Source organism: Onychomys torridus, chromosome 2 (genome assembly GCF_903995425.1).
Source record: "Onychomys torridus chromosome 2, mOncTor1.1, whole genome shotgun sequence".
Lineage (NCBI taxonomy): Eukaryota > Metazoa > Chordata > Mammalia > Rodentia > Cricetidae > Onychomys > Onychomys torridus.
In genome coordinates, this window is record NC_050444.1 from 136,301,626 (window position 1) to 136,321,637 (window position 20,012).

A 20,012-nucleotide genomic window follows, 5' to 3' on the forward strand; every position below is an offset into this window, starting at 1 on the left:
CAAAAAGCTCTTATGGAGCAGGGCGGTGGAGGCGCACACCTTTAATCCCAGCACTCAGGAGGCAGAGCCAGGTGGATCTCTGTGAGTTTGAGCCCAGCCTGGTCTACAGAGTGAGTTCCAGGATAGGCACCAAAACTACACAGAGAAACCCTGCCTTGAAAAACCAAGGAAAAGACAAACAAACAAAAACCTCTTATGGAATGCTGTCATGTGGGAGTACCGTATCACAGCATGGTGGACCAGGAGAAGCCATGCCATGGGAGACATGGCCTTTCCCATGTCTTATTTTCTGCATGTCCCCCATGTGAGGTGGTTAACATTTTCTACATTTTCTATCTTTCTTCCTTCCTTTTTTTTTTTTTTTTTTTTTTTTGAGAGACAAGCTTTCTCTGTATAACCCTCCATGTCCTGGAATTCACTCTGTAGCCCAGACTGGCCTTGAATTTAAAGATCTGCCTGCTTCTGCCTCCTGAGGCTGAGATCAAAGGCACGCACCACCACCACCTAGCCCTTCCTTCCTTTCTTAAGACGGTCTCATCATGACTCTCTGGGTGGGCTTGAACTCAATAGTGGGCCATGCTGCCCTGCCCTGGAACTTACAGAGATCTAACTGCCTCTGCCTTCTGAGTGCTTAGAATAAAGGCATGCATCCCAGCTTGTCTACAGTCTTTATAATGAACTCTCAAATGTAAGTAAATCCTGTTATATGTAACACTAGCAAATAACTAAACCCTAAGAGGGTGTTATCAGAACTCCAGTTTATAGTTCAGAAGCTCTGGAGGCAAAAAGTACTTTTCCTTTCCATTTCTAAGCTTATGTCCATGATGCAATCCTTTGCCCTGAGACACAGAAACCTGGAGGCAGGCACTCTAAGCTCAGATCTAAGGCTTGGCATTCCCAAGCCTGCTCTCCCTGTCACTCTGGCCATTCTCTGTTTCTCTGCCCTCCGTGGCATGACTGTTCTTCATTTCGCCTTCTCTTTGAAGCTGTGGAGATCTTTCAATTTGCCTGTCCTGTCGCTTTTAATAAAAATGTACCTGGACTTCAAGAAAAAATATTTTATTTATTTATTAGTATTAGTGTCTCTCTGTGTTCATGTGTTGTGTAAAGTTTCCACAGCATGTGTGTGGAGGTCAGAGGACAATCTCCTTCCTCTGGGGTGGAGTGAGGTGGGATGGGGTGGAGTGAGAGCCCTGGGTATCAGTCTCAGGCCGTCAGGCTTGTGTGACAAGCACTTTTTTTTTTTAAGATTTATTTATTATACAGTGTTCTGCCTGCATGCCAGAAGAGGGCGCCAGATCTCATCACAGATGGTTGGGAGCCACCATGTGGGTGCTGGGAATTGAACTCAGGACCTCTGGAAGAGCAGCCAGTGCTCTTAACCGCTGAGCCATCTCTCCAGCCCGTGACAAGCACTCTTACCTGCAGAGCCATTTCACAGGCTCTTACACGTCATCTTTAGGGAAAAGTCCGCACGAAGCCTTTGACCATTTTCTGACTGTGGATTTCTAAGTTTACCTGCTAGATCAGCAGATGGAAAGGTGGGGCAAGTCTATGGAAATAGTATACAGTGGTAAATAGAAGATTCACAAACTCAGAAGAGAGGCAGGTGCTTTTAGAACAAGTTTACTTTTAGACATTCCATAAATTGGGCTTTTTTTTTTTTTAAAACAGATTCTCACTATGTAGACCTGGCTGTCCTGGAACTCATTATATAGGCAAGGCTAAGCTCAAACTAGTGATAATTCTGCCCCTGCCTCCCAAGTGCTAGGATTACAGGCATGGACCCCTTATGCCCACCTCTAAATTACATTTTAATTTCTAATATTTCTTTAACTATTAACTTTTGATAAATCAAAATATTACTGTTTCATTTTAGAATTTACTTTATCTATTAGTACATCCTAAAATTGTCCATCAGTGCACCTTCCTCTAAACCCAACTTGCCTACACCTTCCCTTTAAAACAACTATCCTTTTTAAAAACTGAAGGGGACTCCTACACAGCAGCTCCCTCTCAGACCACACCCAAACCCCTGTTTCCACAGAGATCCTTTATTTTTTTTTTTATTTTTTTCCCACCCTTTATTATGTGGAAAGAAAAGTTAAAGTGGCCGCTTTCTGACTCAGGCAGGAAACAGCAGCAAAGACCTTGCAGGTATAACTTTTAAGAGGAGGAAAAAGGGAGGTCTGTGTTAGAATGGGCTAGCATGTGGTAAAGGAGATAGGAGATAAGGGAGAGGGGGAAGGGTTATCTGACCCAGGTGGCAGTGCACGCCTGTAATCCCAGCACTCGGGAGGCAGAGGCAGGTGGATCTCTGTGAGTTCGAGGCCAGCCTGGTCTACAGAGCTAGTCCAGGACAGGCTCCAAAAACCAAAAAAAAAAAAAAAAAAAAAAAAAAGATGGTGGCAACGGCAAGAGGTGGTTTATAAAGATAAAATGGGAACACACACACACACACACACACACACACACACACACCCTGTTAGAATTGTTACACCTAGCCCACTATGCACCATGAGGAAGGAGAGAGACAACACTTATGGGTTCCAAAGATTTTAATAAATCACCACATAAGCAGGTCACAGATGAATAGGACAAGGATTGGGGAGCCTTGTTTGTCCTGACAGCCCCAAGCAGGGGCAGAAGTGGGGTTTGGGGTTTATCAGCACAAAAATCACAAACATTTGTTGTCAAATTACATTTTCAGTTTTCGCCAATCAGGTTCAGGTGGTGCAGCCTTGCTGTAGACGTGTGTCGCACATTGCCCTGCTTCCCCTTTGAGCTCTCTGCGTTGTGTTTGTGGTCGACGGCATGACACGGTGAGTTGGTGGTGGTTGTGGGCACCTTTAATCCCAGCGCTTGGAAGGCAGAAGCAGGTGGATCTCTGTGAGTCTGAGACCAGCGGTCTACACATTGAGTCCCAGACCAGCCAGGACTACAGAGTAAAACCTTGTCTCAAAACAAAGAAATAAACAAGCAAACCAAAAAAAACGCCCGATGAAGATACAGTTCCTCAGCTCTGGGCTCTAGCCTCTGCTGTCATACCTTTCCCACCATTCCGGACTCACTGGAACCAGAAAACCAAGCAAACCCTCTCATCTTAAGTTGCCTTGGCCATGGTATTTCATCACAGCAACAGAGAAGAGACTAATACAAACCTCTAATTTCTTCACAGGCAGTCTAATACGTTGTCTAGTCTGACCCTGACTCCTAGACATAAGGAATCCTCACGTCAGATCCTGAAGTTGCTGACCTATAAGTGTGCTTTTTGCTTGCTTGTTTATTTCTTTGTTTTGAGACAAGGTTTTACTCTGTGGTCCTGACTGGTCTGGGACACAATGTGTAGACCAGGCTGGTCCCAGACTCACAGAGATCCACCTGCTTCTGCCTTCCAAGCGCTGGGATTAAAGGTGCCCACCACCACCACCACCACCTACCGTGTCATGCCGTCGACCACAAACACAACGCAGAGAGCTCAAAGGGGAAGCAGGGCAATGAGCAAAATGCGCGACACACGTCTCCAGTTAGTATTATAAAGGTGATGGGGTTTTTTGTTTGTTTGTTTAAGATAGAGCCTCACTGACTGAGCTGGAACACACAGAGACCTGCCAGCCTTTGCCTCCTGAGTGATGGTTTCAAAGGTGCCACCATGTCCTTCCAGGGAAATGCATGTTTAAGATCAGAGAAAGCATGGCATATTTATAGTGCTCAGGGAAAAAATCAAATGCTAAGGACATTCTGGCAATAAGGAAGCAAAGGGGAATAAATTAAAACTAAGTCGCGGGAGGAAAGAGGAAGTGAGATCCAAGGTCTTAGGTCATTTATTTCAATAACCATAAGATTTTTTTTTCCTCCCAATGCTGACTATCAACCCAGCCCCCTATGTGTGTTAAGTAAATGCTCTACTGTTAAGCTACACTTCTAGGCCACCACAAAAAAAATATGAAGAACTACGCATCTGCCCTTCCTTATTAGTGCTTTTTTTTTTTTTTTTTTTTTTTTAGAGAGAGAGAGAGAATGAGTTTCTTTGCCCAGGGAACAATCAGGGCCTGCAGTTGAGAGATATGAGCTGCCTGTCACAAAGGTAACTACCATGTATCTGATCAACTGTGGCATTTAGACCTGTATAGCCATCTCACTATAAGAGGTTCCTTTCACCAGCCATCAGAATGCAAAAGTGTGAATTCCTTAGGAATTAGCAATAAATTTGAGTCAACCAACTACTTCAAAGTAGAGAAAAAGTGGGAAAAAAAAAGTTTCCCTTCATTATGTTTCTTTTTGTCCAAGGAATGCAGACTCTTAACTCCAGGGTAGAGGATTTCAGAGCATAGTCAGCCATGGTGGTAGGTTTCACGTCCTCCAATCCAATCCACTCTCTTTCTTTTTCTTAAGTGAGTGCTAAACTAAAGAGTTCTACCCTATAAGATGGGAAGGATGGTCCTATCCCTGCAGAGACCACAAAAGAAGTCACAGGACCACCAAAGAGGTCACAGGACCACCAAAGAGGTCACAGGACCACAAAAGAGGTCACAGGACCACAAAAGAGGTCACAGGACCACCAAAGAGGTCGTCATTCTAATGGAGGACAGAGTTAGCAGATGAAGATAAACTAGATCCGTGTTGAACTGCTGGGCCAAGCTTTCTCAGAAGGTCAGATTTCAAGTTTCAACAGAGCTCTGCCATTTTTCAGTCCTATGAGATGATAAATTCTGGTAGTTTATTTATTGTTTGATTTAGCTTTTTCTTACTTTTTTTTAAATCTGTGTATATATTGGGGAGGGGTACACCATGCCACAACACTCACATGCATGTGGAAGTCAGAAGACAGCTTATGAGAACTGGTTCTCTCCTTCCATCATGTGAGATCTAGGGGGCAAATTTAGGTCATTGGGCTTGGCAACAAGTACCTTTTAGACCCAATGAGCCACCTTGCTGGCCCAATTTTATTTTATTTATTTTGCTTTTGTTTTGTTTGAGATGGCCTATGACGTCATAGTCCAGGCTGGCCTGGAACTTGTGATGCCCTGTCTTAATTTTCTGCATCTAGATTTATACTCCCACACCGTGTTAATAATTCTCTTTATTGATTGAGCGATCTTGAGTTGGTCTTTGTATTGTGACAGCCATTGGGACGGAAGTACAGAGAAAGGAATAGGTCACAGAAAAAGGATGTTTAGCATACTCCAGTGCCCTGTGATCCTGGGCTAGGCAAACGATGTGGTGACATTAAATACAGGTCCTCATGTGGCGGTGACCCCAACCAGAAAATTCTTTTTGTTGCTACTTCATAACTGTAATTTTGCTACTGGTATGAATCTGTAATGTAAACATCTGTGAAATGGTCCTGGCCCACAGGTTGAGAAACACTACTCTAGACTCTCAATTCCCTGGTACTTCTGCTCTCGGCCCCTTGGACCTTCTGCTCTTCCCAGGGTGCATCAGTCCTCTTTCCCTGAGCCACATCTCTTGCCTTCAGGATCTAGGACCTTATTTAGCCAATTTTGTTTTCAAACAGGTTTATCTTCCTAACTTTTATTGTCTTTCCTATTGTGTCAGCTACGGCAAAATAAAAATACCTCCAGAAAGCTCAAACAGAAAACTAGTTCTTTCAGAGAAATCAATGTTTTACAAAATCATGAAGGCCAGAGTGTAGAAAGTTAGAAAAAGTCAGCCGTTGATCTCAGATTGACACCAGCTCTCAAAGGGTTGAAAATTATAGGAATTGCACCAGTTACTGCTGCTTACAATAGCCATGTGGGTGACTGTAGAGGATGTGTAGAGGCCCTGAAACCATTTTGTTGTCCAGGTCGTCCCAAGAGCAATGACTCTGCCTCTCTTTCTCTTTTGCTTTACAAATCTCATCTCCAATGCCTTTCATGTGTGGGAACTAACCCACACCTTACTTACCCCAAAGGGATTTTGGAAAATACAGACCTTAAATTTTCATTTCTTTCTTTTTTTAAAAGATTTATTTGTTTATTATGTATACAGTATTCTGCTTACATGTGTCCCTGCAGTCCAGAAGAGGGCACCAGATCTCATTACAGGTGGTTGAGAGCCACCATGTGGTTGCTGGGGATTGAACTCAGGACCTCTGGAAGAGCAGCCAGTGCTCTTAACTGCTGAGCCACCTCTCCAGCCCCCAAATTTCCATTTCTTGAGTGATATGGGAGAAAGACTTAAATAGTGTGGATTGTCAATACACACTTAACACTGCCATTCACTAAAGGAATGCACCATCCGTACCACCCACCCTCCCACCCCCTGGATCCCATGTTAAATTTTAATACAGTCTTTCTCTATAACGTAGGTTGGCTTGGTACTCAGCCATCCACATGCTGGGATTATATATAGGTATTCAGCCCTACACCTGATTCATATCTTATTTTTATTTTATTTTTCAAGTTATGGTCTGACACAGAACTTACATAACCAGACTGACCTTGAACTCACAGAAATCCTCCTGCCTCTATCTTCTAAGTTTTGGGATTAAAAGCCTGCACCACCATGCCTGGCAATACTTCTCTTTTTATGTTAATTAGCTCTGTAATTTTGATATTATAATTTGAAATATTATATATACTCATATGAAACATAGAGAAGTGGAGGAGGTCAGAGAGAAAAGCAGGAAGGAAGGACCACAGACTGAGCTGCAGAGTTAATTCCCAGTCTACACGGTGTGGTCTCACGCATCAGAAAACACACTTGACTCTTTTCATGTCGGTAGATGGGTTCTGTAACAGTCCCCAGACCTTAGCAGGCCCAGAGAGACCTTAGCACAACTGACTCCATGGGGGAAGCACCATTCAGGCAGTAAAACTCATCACGTAGACAGCACCACCTGCCAAAACTAAAACAAAGGCCTCCTTCATCAGAGTCTGTGGTTCTGGGAAAGTCTCTAAATCCACTGACCTTGCTTTCTGGCTTCTGTAGTTCTGCTTCTGGCTATCTGTCCTTGTTAACTGAATACATCAATCCAGGACATGGTTTTTGTGCTTTAAAGTGCACCCTGAGAAAGGCTGGAGGCCACACTGGGATCCTGGACACCCAGTGTAATCGCCAGATGGCTAATAAAGAGTTCTATTGTTTGAAACCCATGTCTGAGCAGTCTTCTCTGATGAATGCCCCACAACAGGTACTCATGCATTTGTGTACCCATGGAGGACAGGGCTCAACACTGCTGTCTTCCTCAACCATTTTCCCTCCTGGTCTTTCACATTTTTATTTGTGTGTGTGTGTGTGTGTGTGTGTGTGTGTGTGTGTGTGTGATATGCCACCACACATGTGGAAGTCAGCTGCCAGCTCTGTGGAGTTGGTTTTTTGATTCCTCCTCGACATGAGTCCTGAGAATCACACTCGGTTCCTTGTGTTTGTATGGCAATGGCTCTTACCACTGCACCATCTCTCCAGCCTCACTTATTTTCTGAGACAGCCTCTTAATGAGCTTGCAGCTTTCATGTTGACTGGGGTCCTACTGTCTCTATGTCCCTAGTACTGATAACACAGGTGTGAGCCGCTGGATCCAGCTTCAACTCAGGTCCTCATGCTGTGTGACAAGATACGTGCCACAGAGTCATCGCTCCAGTTTCCACTTTTACTCTTTATTAAATGAATTGGGCATGGTTGACGATTTCTAAATATAGCAGCAATGTGACATGCTTTTTCTGTTGTTGTTTGTTTGTTTTTAAAGCTTTCAATTGCCTCGCGATTAGGTCCAACTTTCTTCCCTTCTCAGAAGCCGTAGTGTAGCAGCCTGGCTTCCCCTACCCTTAGCAGTCGCTGGTGAGGAGGCTTCAGGCTCCCACTTTCCTCAGAGTAGAATCTAGATTGTTCTCGGAAAGACTTGGGTGTGCACAATGTGCGCTCTTGCCTTCGTTGCTTATTATGTGCAAACTACAGAACACCAGCTTTGTGTTAGATCCTCAGAGAACCAAGTGAGAGTTAACGAGCTGGGTGTGGTAGTACACGCCTTTAACATCGGCACTCAGGAGGCCGAGGAAGGTGGATCTCTGCGTTCTAGGCCACTCTGCTGCTCTATATAGAGCAGTGGTTCTCAGCCTTCCTCATGCTGAGGTGACCCCCAACAATAAAATTATTTTGTTGCTATTTCATAATTGTAATTTTGCCACAGATAGGAATCATACTGTAAATATCTGATAGGCAGGGTATCTGATATGTGATCACTGTGGGGGTCTCCACCCACAGATTGAGAAATGGTGGCTGGAGAGTTTCAGCACAGCTAGGACTATAGAGAGAGTCAGTCAAAACAAATGCGTTAAGAAAAGAAAAAGAATTATTGCCTGAAGGGTCACTAGCTCACCATATCACGTGGCTCTGGCAGGCCTTATCTTCTCTCCTATTCCCTCTGTCTTGCTAAAAACTGTTAGATTACATCCCTAATTTAGCCACCAAGGTCTATTCCCTTATTTGACCACTTCCTCCTCCTGAGGCTGACGCCCACTAGCAATCAGAAACCCCCTTTGGCTCACCTAATTAACATGCCCAATTAAAATTAAAGACCACATCCTAATATGGGGTTTCCCCTTTTCTTTTATAAACTGCCCTTTGCCTATGGGCCACTGTCTATCCAGAGGCAGTCCTTTGTCCTCCCTAGGGACAAATACCCTTCACCTCTCCCTTGTTCCTTTTCCTTCTCCCTCATCCTCTGTCTCCTGTCCTTGTCTCCTATTCCCTGCCCGCGTCCCTCTGGGGCAATAAATCTCCTTTGTCAGCTAAACTGCCCCAATCACCCAGCTAAACTGCCCCAATCCCTCAGCCCTAAGCCCCAGGGTACATCCCATGCCACTCCCCTCCCATCTCAGCCCCAGCAGCCAGCTAGCAGGTAAGAGTCCTGAGGAAAGGCTGCTCCACCACTGTCTCCACCCATTGGACCCTGTAACCTATAAGACCCACTCCACCACCCAAACCCATCACCCTCCCCTCGGCCAACCATCCTCTGCAACATCAGCAACCCCTAGAGGCACAAACACCACCTGCACCAATTGGAAGAAGAGACCCACTCTGCCACCCAAAGCCCCCAACCCATCATTCTCCCCCTGGCCATCCAATCCCCCACCACCACTCCCAACTCACCACTACCCCCTAAGGAAATAGAATCAGTCATTAAAAGTCTCCCAACCAAAAAAAAAAAAAAAAAAAAAAGCCCAAGGCCAGATGGTTTAAGTGACGCAGAATACTACCAGAATTTCAAAGAAGAGCTAATACAAATACTCCTCAAATTATTCCACACAATAGAAACAGAAGGAACATCGCCCAACACTTTTTATAAGGCTACAGTTATCCTGATACCCAAACTACACAAAGATTTATATGCCAATATCCCTCATGAACATTGGTGCAAAAATACTCAATAAAACACTGGCAAACTGAATCCAAGAGCACATAAATACATACATACATACATACATACATACATAAATACATAATAAATAAATAAATAAATAAAAAGCAGGGGGGGGAGCGGGGGGGGGGGGGGGGGCACGCCTTTAATCCCAGCACTTGAGATCCAGAGGCAGGCGGATCTTTGTGAGTTCAAGGCCAGCCTGGTCTACCGATGGAGATCCAGGAAAGGTGCAAAGCTACACAGAGAAACCCCTTCTCAAAAAAAAAAAAAAAAAAATCCACATGGGGCTGAAGAGATGGCTCAGAGGTTAAGAGCACTGACTGCATGCACATATGAACACCTGATTTTTGACAAAGAAGCCAAAACTATACAATGAAAAATAGAAAGTATCTTCAACAAATGGTGCTGGCATAACTGGATGTCAATGTGTAAAAGATTACAAATAGATCCATATCTGTCACCATGCACAAAACTCAAATCCAAGTGGATCAAAGACCAAAACATAGATCCAGTTACACTAAACTTAATAGAAGAGAAAGTAGGAAGTACTCTTGAACGCATTGGCACAGGAGATCACTTCCTAAATATAACACCAGCAGCACAGACACTGAGCACAACAATTAATAAATGGGACCTCTTGAAACTGAGAAGCTTTTGCTGGGCAAAAGACACCATCAACAAAACAAAAAGACAGCGTACAGAATGGGAAAAGACCTTCACCAACCCCACATCTGACAGAGGACTGATCTCCAAAGTATATAAAGAACTCAAGAAACTAAACATCAAAACCCTGAACAATCCAATTAAAAAATGGGCTAAAGAGCTAAACAGAGAATTCACAGAAGAAGAATCACAAATGGCTGAAAGACATATAAAGAAATGCTCAACATCCTTACTCATCAGAGAAATGCAAATCAAAACAACTCTGAGATACCACCTGTCAGAATGGCTATGATCAAACACACTAATGATGGGCTGGAGAGATGGCTCAGAAGTTAAGAGCACTGACTGCTCTTCCAGAGGTCCTGAGTTCAATTCACAGCAACCACATGGTGGCTCACAACCATCTGTAATGAGATCTGGCACTTTCTGTATACATAATAAATAAATAAATCTTAAAAAAAAAAAAAAACCACTAATGACAGTCTATGTTGGAGAGGATGTGGAGCAAAGGGAACACTTCCCCACTGTTGGTGGGAGTGCAAACTTGTTCAACCACTGTGGAAATCTATATGGCGGTTTCTCAGAAAATTGGGAATAGAACTACCTCAAGACCCAGCCATATACCCAAGGAATGCTCAATCATACCACAAACATACATGCTCAACTATGTTCATAGCAGTACTATTTGTAATAGCCAGAACCTGGAAACAACCTAGATGCCCATCAACTGAAGAATGGATTAAGAAAATGTGGCACATATACACAACGGAGTACTACTCAGCACAGAAAAACAATGACAGCATGAAATTTGCAGGCAAATGGATAGAACTAGAAAATATCATCCTGAGTGAGGTAACCCAGACCCAGAAGGACAAACATGGTATGTACTCACTCATAAGTGGATTCTAGATATAAATCAAAGAACAGTCAGACTTCAACCCACAGAACCATGGAGGAGATATATATATGAGGGGGGACCCTAGGATGTCTGTGGCTTATAATAAGTTTTGGTTTTACTCAATTACTGAGCAAGCCTCAATGAAACATTTCACTATTAAGATAAGAATTTATACTATATCAAGCTGATAATAGAAAAATTAACTAATTGATTAATTTTTTTTAAAAAAAGAGCAAACACTGGCTACTCTTCAAGAGGTCCTGAGTTCAATTCCCAGCAATCACATGGTGACTCTCAACCATCTATAATGAGATCTGGTGCTCTCTTCTGGAATGTAGGCATACATGCAGGCAGAGCACTGTATACATAATAAATAAATATTTTTTAAAAAATCATCCACCATGATCAAGTAGGTTTCATCCCAGAGATGCAAGATGGCTCAACATATGAAAATCTGTCAATGTAATAAATCATATAAACAAACTGAAAGAAAAAACACATGATCATCTCATTAGATGCTGAAAAAGTCCAAAACTCTTTCATGACAAAGGTCCTGGAGAGATCAGGGATACAAGGAACATACCTAAACATAATAAAAGCAATTTACAGGAAGCCAACAGCCAACATCAAGTTAAATGGAGAGAAACTCAAAGCGACTCCACTAAAATCAGGAACAAGACAAGGCTGTCCGCTCTCTCTGTATCTACTCAATGCAGTATTCGAAGTTCTAGCTAGAGCAATAAGACAACAAAAGGAGACCAAGCAGATACAAATTAGAAAGGAAGAAGTCAAGCTTTCGCTATTTGCAGATGACATGATAATATATATAAGTGATCCCAAAAATTCTACCAGGGAACTCCTACAGCTGATAAACTCCTTCAGTAAAGTGGTGGGACACAAGATGAACTCAAAAAGTCAGTAGCCTTCCTATATACATATGATAAAAGGCTGAGAAAGAAATCAGAGAAACAACACCCTTTACAATATCCACAAATAATATAAAACATCTCAGGGGTAACTCTAACCAAACAAATAAAAGACCTGTATAATAAGAACTTTAAGTCTTTGAAGAAAGAAATTGAAGAAGATATCAGAAAATGGAATGATCCCCCATGGTCCTGGATAGGAAGGACCAACACAATGAAAATGGCCATCTTACCAAGAGCAATCTACAGAGTCAATGTAATCCCCATCAAAATCCCAACACAATTCTTCACAGACGTGGAGAGAACAATATTTAACTTCATATGAAAAACAAAAACAAAAACAAAAAACAAACAAACAAAAAAAAACAGGATACCCAAAACAATCCTGAACATTAAAGGAACTTCCGGAGGCATCACCATCCCTGACTTCAAGTTCTACTATAGAGCTATGGTAATAAAAACAGCTTGGTATTGCATAAAAACAGACAAGTGGACCAATGACATAAATCCACATACCTATGAACACCTGATTTTTTTTTACAAAAAAGCCAATTGTACGATGGAAAAAAGAAAGTATCTTCAACAAATGGTGCTGGTGGATTCTCAGAAAATCGGGAATCAGTCTCCCTCAAGACCCAGTGATCCCACTCTTGGGCATATATCCAAAGAATGATCAACCATACCTAACAAGGACACTTGCTCAATTATGTTCATAGCAGCATTATTTGTAATAGCCAGAACCTGGAAACAACCTAGATGCTCCTCAACCAAAGAATGGATAGAGAAAAATGTTGTACATTTACACAATGGAGTATTACTCAGCAGTTAAAAAAAAAAAAAAAAGAAAGAAAGAAAGAAAAAGAATGCCATCATGAAATTTGCAGATAAATGGATGGAACTAGAAAAAAATCATTCTGAGTGAGGTAACCCAGACCCAGAAAGACAAACATGGTATGTACTCACTCATATGTGGATAGTAGGTGTAAAGCAAAGGATAACCAGGCTACAATCCACACTCCTAAAGAAACTAGGTAACAAAGAGGACCCTAAGAAGGACACATGGATTGCGCTGGGAAGGGGAAATAGATGAGATCTCCTGGGTAAACTGGGGGCTGGGTGGGGGGAGGAGGGAGTGAAGAATGGGAACATGAAGAATCAGGATGGTCAAGTTGGGGCAAGAAAGAGGGGGAGAGTAATAAAAGAGATATCTTGATAGAGGGGACCATTATGGGGTTAGAGAGAAACCTGATGCTAGGGAAACTCCCAGGAGTCCATAGGGACAACCCCAGCTAAGACTCCGAGCAATAGTGGAGAGGGTGCCTGAACTGGCCTTCCCCTGTGATCAGATTGATGACTACCTTAATTGTCATCGTAGAACCTTCATCCAGTAACTGATGGAGGCAAATGCAAAGATCCACAGCCAAGCACTGGGCTGAGCTCCAGGAGTCCAGTTGAATAGAGGGAAGAGGGATTATATGAGCAAGGGGGCCTCAAGAACAAGATGGGGAAACCCACAGAGACAGCTGACCTGAGCTCATGGGAGCTAGAGATCCTGCATGCTACCAACCTAGGCCCTGTGCATGTGGGTGACAGTTGTGTAGCTCAGTCTGTTTGTGGGGCTCCTAGCAGTGGGACCAGGATCTATACCTGGTACATAAGCTGGCATTTTGGAACCTATTTCTTATGGTGGGATACCTCGCTCAGCCTTGATGCAGAATGGAGGAGCTTGGTCCTGGCTCAGCTTGATATGCCATGCTTTGTTGACTCCCATGGGAGGCCTTACCCTATCTGAGGAGTGAATGGGGGGTGGGTAGAAAGGAGTTGGGGGAGGGAACAGGAGGAGAGAAGGGAGGGGAAACTGTGGTTGATATGTTAAATATATATATATATATATATATATATATATATATATATATATATATATATATAATCTCTTTTGTGATGAGAACTTGGTCTTGGGGTGTCTTGTACCAATACCAGGCCTTTCATTTACTACTTGGGGTGAGTAGACATGTGTATTGTGTCTCCTCAGGAAAAGTTTTGTCACACACACTCTCCTATAGGATCATTCAAAAGACAAAGAGCCAGAGCTCAGTGTAGGTTCACAGCTGTAATTCCAGCACTCAGGAGGCTGAGGCAGGAAGATTATCTCAAGTTCAGGTCGGCTTGAGCTACCCAGTGTGTTCCAGGCCACCATTAATTATAGAGGGAGAAACTATTTCAACAACAACAACAAAAGGGTGTCTTGAAGACAGTTGCATCTCTAAAGAGCTTGCAGCGTGAGGACCCCAGTTGAATACCCAGCACCTGTGAAGAAAGCTGGGTGCAGTGGTGCATACTTGTGACCCTAGTGCTGGAGGGGCAGAGAGTGGAGGCTGACAAGCCAGTGTAGTCTAATCAGCAAGCGCAAGTTCCAGGTAGATGTCTCCTGAGGAATTGTACTCCAGGGTGACCACTGGTCTCCACATATGTACTCACATACCTGCATCACCACCATCACCACACACACACAAACATGCTTACATACTTGCACATACTACATACCAAAAAAAAAAGAGGGGAAAAAAGAGATATCTATCCAAACATAAATAAAGGCAATCTGTATTCAATTAAAGACACATTGTGGAGCCAGGCAGTGGTGGCCAGACTAATCCCAGCACTTGAGTGGCAGAACCAGGCGGATCTCTGTGAGTTCCAGACCAGCCTGCAAGTTCCAGAACAGGCTCCAAAGCTACACAGAGAAACCCTGTTGGAGGGGTGGTGGTGGGGAGTGTACATTGTATTCAGTACGACTGCAGTAAGAAAACTGAGTTCAAAACTTAATATACTAAAACATAATGAGGGTCAGTGGGTGTAACTTTTTTATGTAGGGCCTCATGTATACAAGCCTGGCCTTGAATTCACTATGTAGCTAAAATGACTTTGAACTTCTAATCTTCCTAATGGTGTGCTCCACCAGGCCTGGTTTGGAAAATTAGTAAGATCAGACCTCTGTGGTAAGGCACATTCTTGGTAAACTGACTTAACTGGAGTCTTTTTCTATTTTTTCCTTGTTAATTTCGAGCGTGTGTGTGTGTGTGTGTGTGTGTGTGTGTGTGTGTGTGTGTGTGTGTGTGTGTGTCTGTCTGTGTGTGTGTGTGTGTCTGTGTGTGTGTGTGTGTGTGTGTGTCTGTGTGTGTGTATCTGTGTGTCTGTGTGTCTGTATCTGTGTGTCTGTGTGTGTGTGTCTGTGTGTGTCTGTGTGTCTGTGTGTGTGTATGTGTGTGTCTGTGTGTCTGTGTATCTGTGTGTGTGTGTCTGTGTGTGTCTGTCTGTCTGTGTGTCTGTGTGTGTGTGTTATAAGCACCTCCAGCTCCTCCCTCCTATATTTCCCTTAGATTCCTTAAACACATGCCCCCCCCACTTTCACGACCACCACCATCTCCTCATTTTCCTCCTACTCCCCCTCCACTTTCCAACCTGAGTTTCAGCTCATTGATCTGCCAAAATGTAACAAGCTGAACTGCACACTCCTGTTGCCATGGTGAGGAGCTGCTCTTGGCTCCATGGGTGCCAGCCACCACACCTTCCATCATGTTGAACTGAAGGACTCTCTCTCCCTCCTCTCTCTCCCTCCTTCTCCTCCCTACCTCCTATTCTTTTTTCCTCCCTTTTCTATAGTCCATTGAGTCCAATTAGTGCTGCCCTAGTGAGCATGGGTAACCTAGCAACAGCCACACCCCAAGAAAAGAAGAAAAGTGACTCCCTTTCACTCTGGTAGCCTTCAGTTGCCAATAGCTTCTCAGCTGGTGGTAGTGTGGTGGTATTGTGTTCCCTGAAATATTGTGCACCCTAATAAACTTATCTGGGGTCAGAGAACAGAACAGCCACAATATTAAACATAGAGGTTAGACCGTGGTAGCACACGCCTTTAATCCTAGCATTCCAGAGGCAGAAATCCATTTGTATCTCTGTGAGTTGAAGGCCACACTGGAAACAGCCAAGCATGGTAACTCATGTCTTTAATCCCAGGAAGTAATGGCAGGAGACAGAAAGGTATTTAAGGCATGAGGAACTAGAGCCTGGTTAAGCCTTTAGGCTTTTGAGCAGCAGTTCAGCTGAGAGTCATTAGGATGAGGAAACAGGATCAGCTGAGTAATTGGTGAGATGAGGTGGCTGTAGCTAGTTCTGCTTCTCTGATCACAATCTGTGCAGGTGACCATGGCTGCTTGAGTTCATACGTACAACGCTCATGCCATATTCAAAAGGCAGAATGGCACAGTGCTCTTCCCCATCCTCCAGCTCTTACTCTTTCCCCCCATCTTTGGAGTTATTCCCAGAGCAGGATCAGGGTTAATATAGATGTCTCATTTAGGGCTGAGCATTGAACAGCCACTTCATTTCAGCTCCTCAACCAGTCATGAATTTCTACATTGATGGCTGGCCAAGGTGGAGAGCAATACTAACCCATGAGCATAACCATAAACACTCAGTTCCACAACACTTCTGTCTGTCTTGCAAAACAACAGCAGTGGGTCCCCTGCTAGGACCTATAGGCTCCTATATCCTTACGGGCTTTTGACAAATTTCACTACTACTAATAGGATTCTTGCCAAGGATAAGCCAAGGGCTTAGACACTGAGGGTAGGAAATTGTGGAACATGGTCAGATATTATCAAGGGAGGGGGGTGATCCTCACTAAACTGACTCGGTGGTATTCTTGCTCTAAAATTGAGCCAGGAGTTAGTTGGAGGTTCACCTACTTGGGCACAGTTCTCTCCTAGCATGGAAAAGACCCTGGATTCGATCTCAAGCATCAGAAGTAGACACCATGAAACAGGATGAGGCTCAGTTGACACAGAGCTGGCTTTGCATGCACAGAAGCCTGGGTTCCTGTACCAGCAAGTGACTTCATTAAAATGTGAAAGCTATAAAGCGCTTTCATTTTTTTGCATGCTTCCCAGTTCCCATGGTTTCTTGCACGATACAAATATTTGGGGAACCAGCAGAGAGTTTAGTCGCTTTCAGTACTCTTTGAAGATAACGTGGAAATTCAGGCTTTGTGGCTTTGAGGGCTCCTTTATTAAAATCACAACTTCAATTGAGAGAACTGTACTTATCTCTCACTAAACATTTCCTCCTAAAACCAAATTCAGAGGAAGTAAGAACTCCGTCAGGTCTCCTCTAGACAATTTTAACTATTTGTCTAAAATACTTGAACATGGGACGATCGGTAGATAAGAATGGACCAAAGAGAGCGAAACCCATTGTTACCGTTATGAGGAGATTTTAGCATGTCTTCCCCAAACTCAGAAATGAAGAACACAGATGACACTGGGAAATTCTGAGGAACAGAAACAATTGATCTCATGGGCATGTGTGGAAATCTCAATCCAACACACACACACACACACACACACACACACACACACACACACACACGACCTTCTTCCCCTCTCTCCTTCCCTCCCTCCTTCTCTCCAACCCATGCTGCAGATACAAGCACTCTGCTATTGAGCCATGCCACCATCCCAAGAATATACTTCTCAAACAGAGAACACAAACAAAACTAAGAACTTAGGTCAGCATGGAGGCTCAGCAGGGAAAGGCACCTGCCACTACTTGGCAACCTGAGCTCTATCTCTGGGACCTACATGGTGGAAGGAGAAAACTGACTCCCCAAAGTAGTCAGTCCCAAAAGTGCACCACGGTGTATGTGTGTTCATACATATAGACAGATAGATACATAGACACACACACACACACACACACACACACACACACACACACACACACACACAAAAATAGACACACAGACAGACAGACAGATACACATACACATAGACAAATACACATATACAAGTAAACCAAGATTTTATTTTAAAAATTAAGTACCTGATTTTTAAAGTGGCTCTCAAATTATTCCATTTCTTATCTAATGATTATTTTTCCTTCTGTTACATAGGCTTCTGTCTTTGGGTTATGAAGTGGTTGTAACTACCAGGGAGGGAAGTGCTACCTTCCTCCATGCTTGCCAATAAAACCAGTCTCAACTCTGACTGCTGAAGTATTTTACATGCAGTTTTCGTGTGTGTGTGTGTGTGTGTGTGTGTGTGTGTGTGTGTGTGTGTATCGTTAAATTCTGATTTTAAAAGTTATGTTTCTATAGCCAGTATGGTGGCAATGTCTATAATTCTAGCAATAGAAGGGAGAGGCCGAAAGACTGTCTCAAGCTGAAGGCCAAGCATCATCTACATAGTGATTTCCAGTCCAGCCATGACTAAACTGTGAGACTCTATTTCAAAAAAAGGCTCAGTCAGTAAGATGCTTACATTGTAAGCACAAGGGCCTGGGTTTGATCTTCAGAACCCAGGTGAAAATTCCAGGCATGGTTGCTGTGGAATAATCCTCACTAAATATAGATAAGAATTATGGGTTAGGTGTAAGAGCTAGTTAGTAATAAGCCTAAGCTACTGGCTGGACATTTATAATTAATATAAGTCTCTATGTGGTCATTTGGGAAGCAGTTGATGGGTATTTGGGAGTTGATAGGACAGAGACTTTTGCCTATACACAGTGGTGAGAGGTTGTAATCCTAGCACTGGGCAGGCAGAAGCAGGCAGGTCCCTGGAGATCTCTGGTCACCCAGCCTAGGCTACTTTGAAAGGTCCAGGCCAGTGAGAGACAATGTCTCAGAAGTAAGTGGATGGCTCCTGAGGACATCCTAGGCTTACACATACACAAACAGACAGACATCACACACACACACACACACACACACACACACACACACACACACAAACAAACACACAAACACACACACACACACACACACACACACAGATACACACACAGTGTGAGTCTTGCTATGTATTCTTGGTATAAAAACCCAAATCATACAGAAATGTAGAAAGTAAAAGATGAGCTGGCTATGGTGGCCCAGGCCTGTAATCCCAGCACTTACAAGGCAGAGGCAGGAGGAGCAAGAGTTCAAGATCACCCACAGCTGCACAGAGAGTTCCAGGACAACGTGGGCTACATGACAGAGACCTATCTGCTTTCTCCTTCAATCCTGCTCACCTTATTTTTGAGACAGTTTCCCATTAACCCTGGAACCTGGTGATGTGGTTAGACTGTGTGGCCCCAGGGATCCCCCTTGTCCTCACTCCTCAACACAGGGATGACAGGTGCATGTCCAACACCTGTGGATGTGGATCCAATCAGTCCTCACACTTCTGCAGCAAACACTTCACTGACTGAGCTCTCTCCCGAGCCTCTTTTCCTTTGCTTTGCTTTTTATTGTGTTTTATTTGTTTATTTCGTGTGTTTAGGTGTATGTGTAGGGACATCTCACTGTGTAAAGGTCAGAGCACAACTTGCATAACTTGCTTCTTTCCTCAAGCTGTCCCAAGAGGAATGGATCAGGTCACCAGGCTTAGTGGCCAGTGTTTTATCCAGCTGAACCATCTTGCTGGCGAAAAGCCTATCAATTAATTGTGCACTGCATAACCCTTTTTAATCCTGTATTTAATTGGCTTTTCAACTACCAAGTAACTACTAGTTTCAGTGGCGTGGAACAGAAGGGTTTCATGTGGGTGTGCAACCAGTTTTTCTTCTCCATTTTTCATGTAACTCCTCTGTAAGACTATTCCATCCTTTATAAAGCCGGTGTCAGAGACCCCCTGTACCATGGATACATCCTACTTAACAGGCTCACTTAAACATTTTAAATGTTTTTCTAGGGGGGAAAGTTAGAGTCCATAATTGAAATGCTGGGGCTGGATTGAGAGAAGCTAGAAAAGAGGTAGGGGCAGAGAGAACAAGCGCCTTTGGCTATAAACCAGGGTGTAACTTGGATAGGAAGTGGCCATGTTTCCCCATCTTTCTGCTACACCCAACACCTGATAGTCATGCCAATCTGGAAGCCCTGACTGGATCTCTAAGATACCTTTCTCCCCTCAGGAGCTAAAACTTCCTCCTCCCGAATTACATGTTTGCTTGTTGAAATATTGTCTTTCCTTCAAGATACAGAACAAAACTCACCATGATCTAACTAGCCGTGTATGAAAATCGAGTGACTTTTCTTCCAAGGGCAGTAGGTACAACACAGTGCTGAACAGTTTGCTGCCTCTATGGACCTTATCTACTTTCTCACAGGGACGCACACTGGCTAACATAA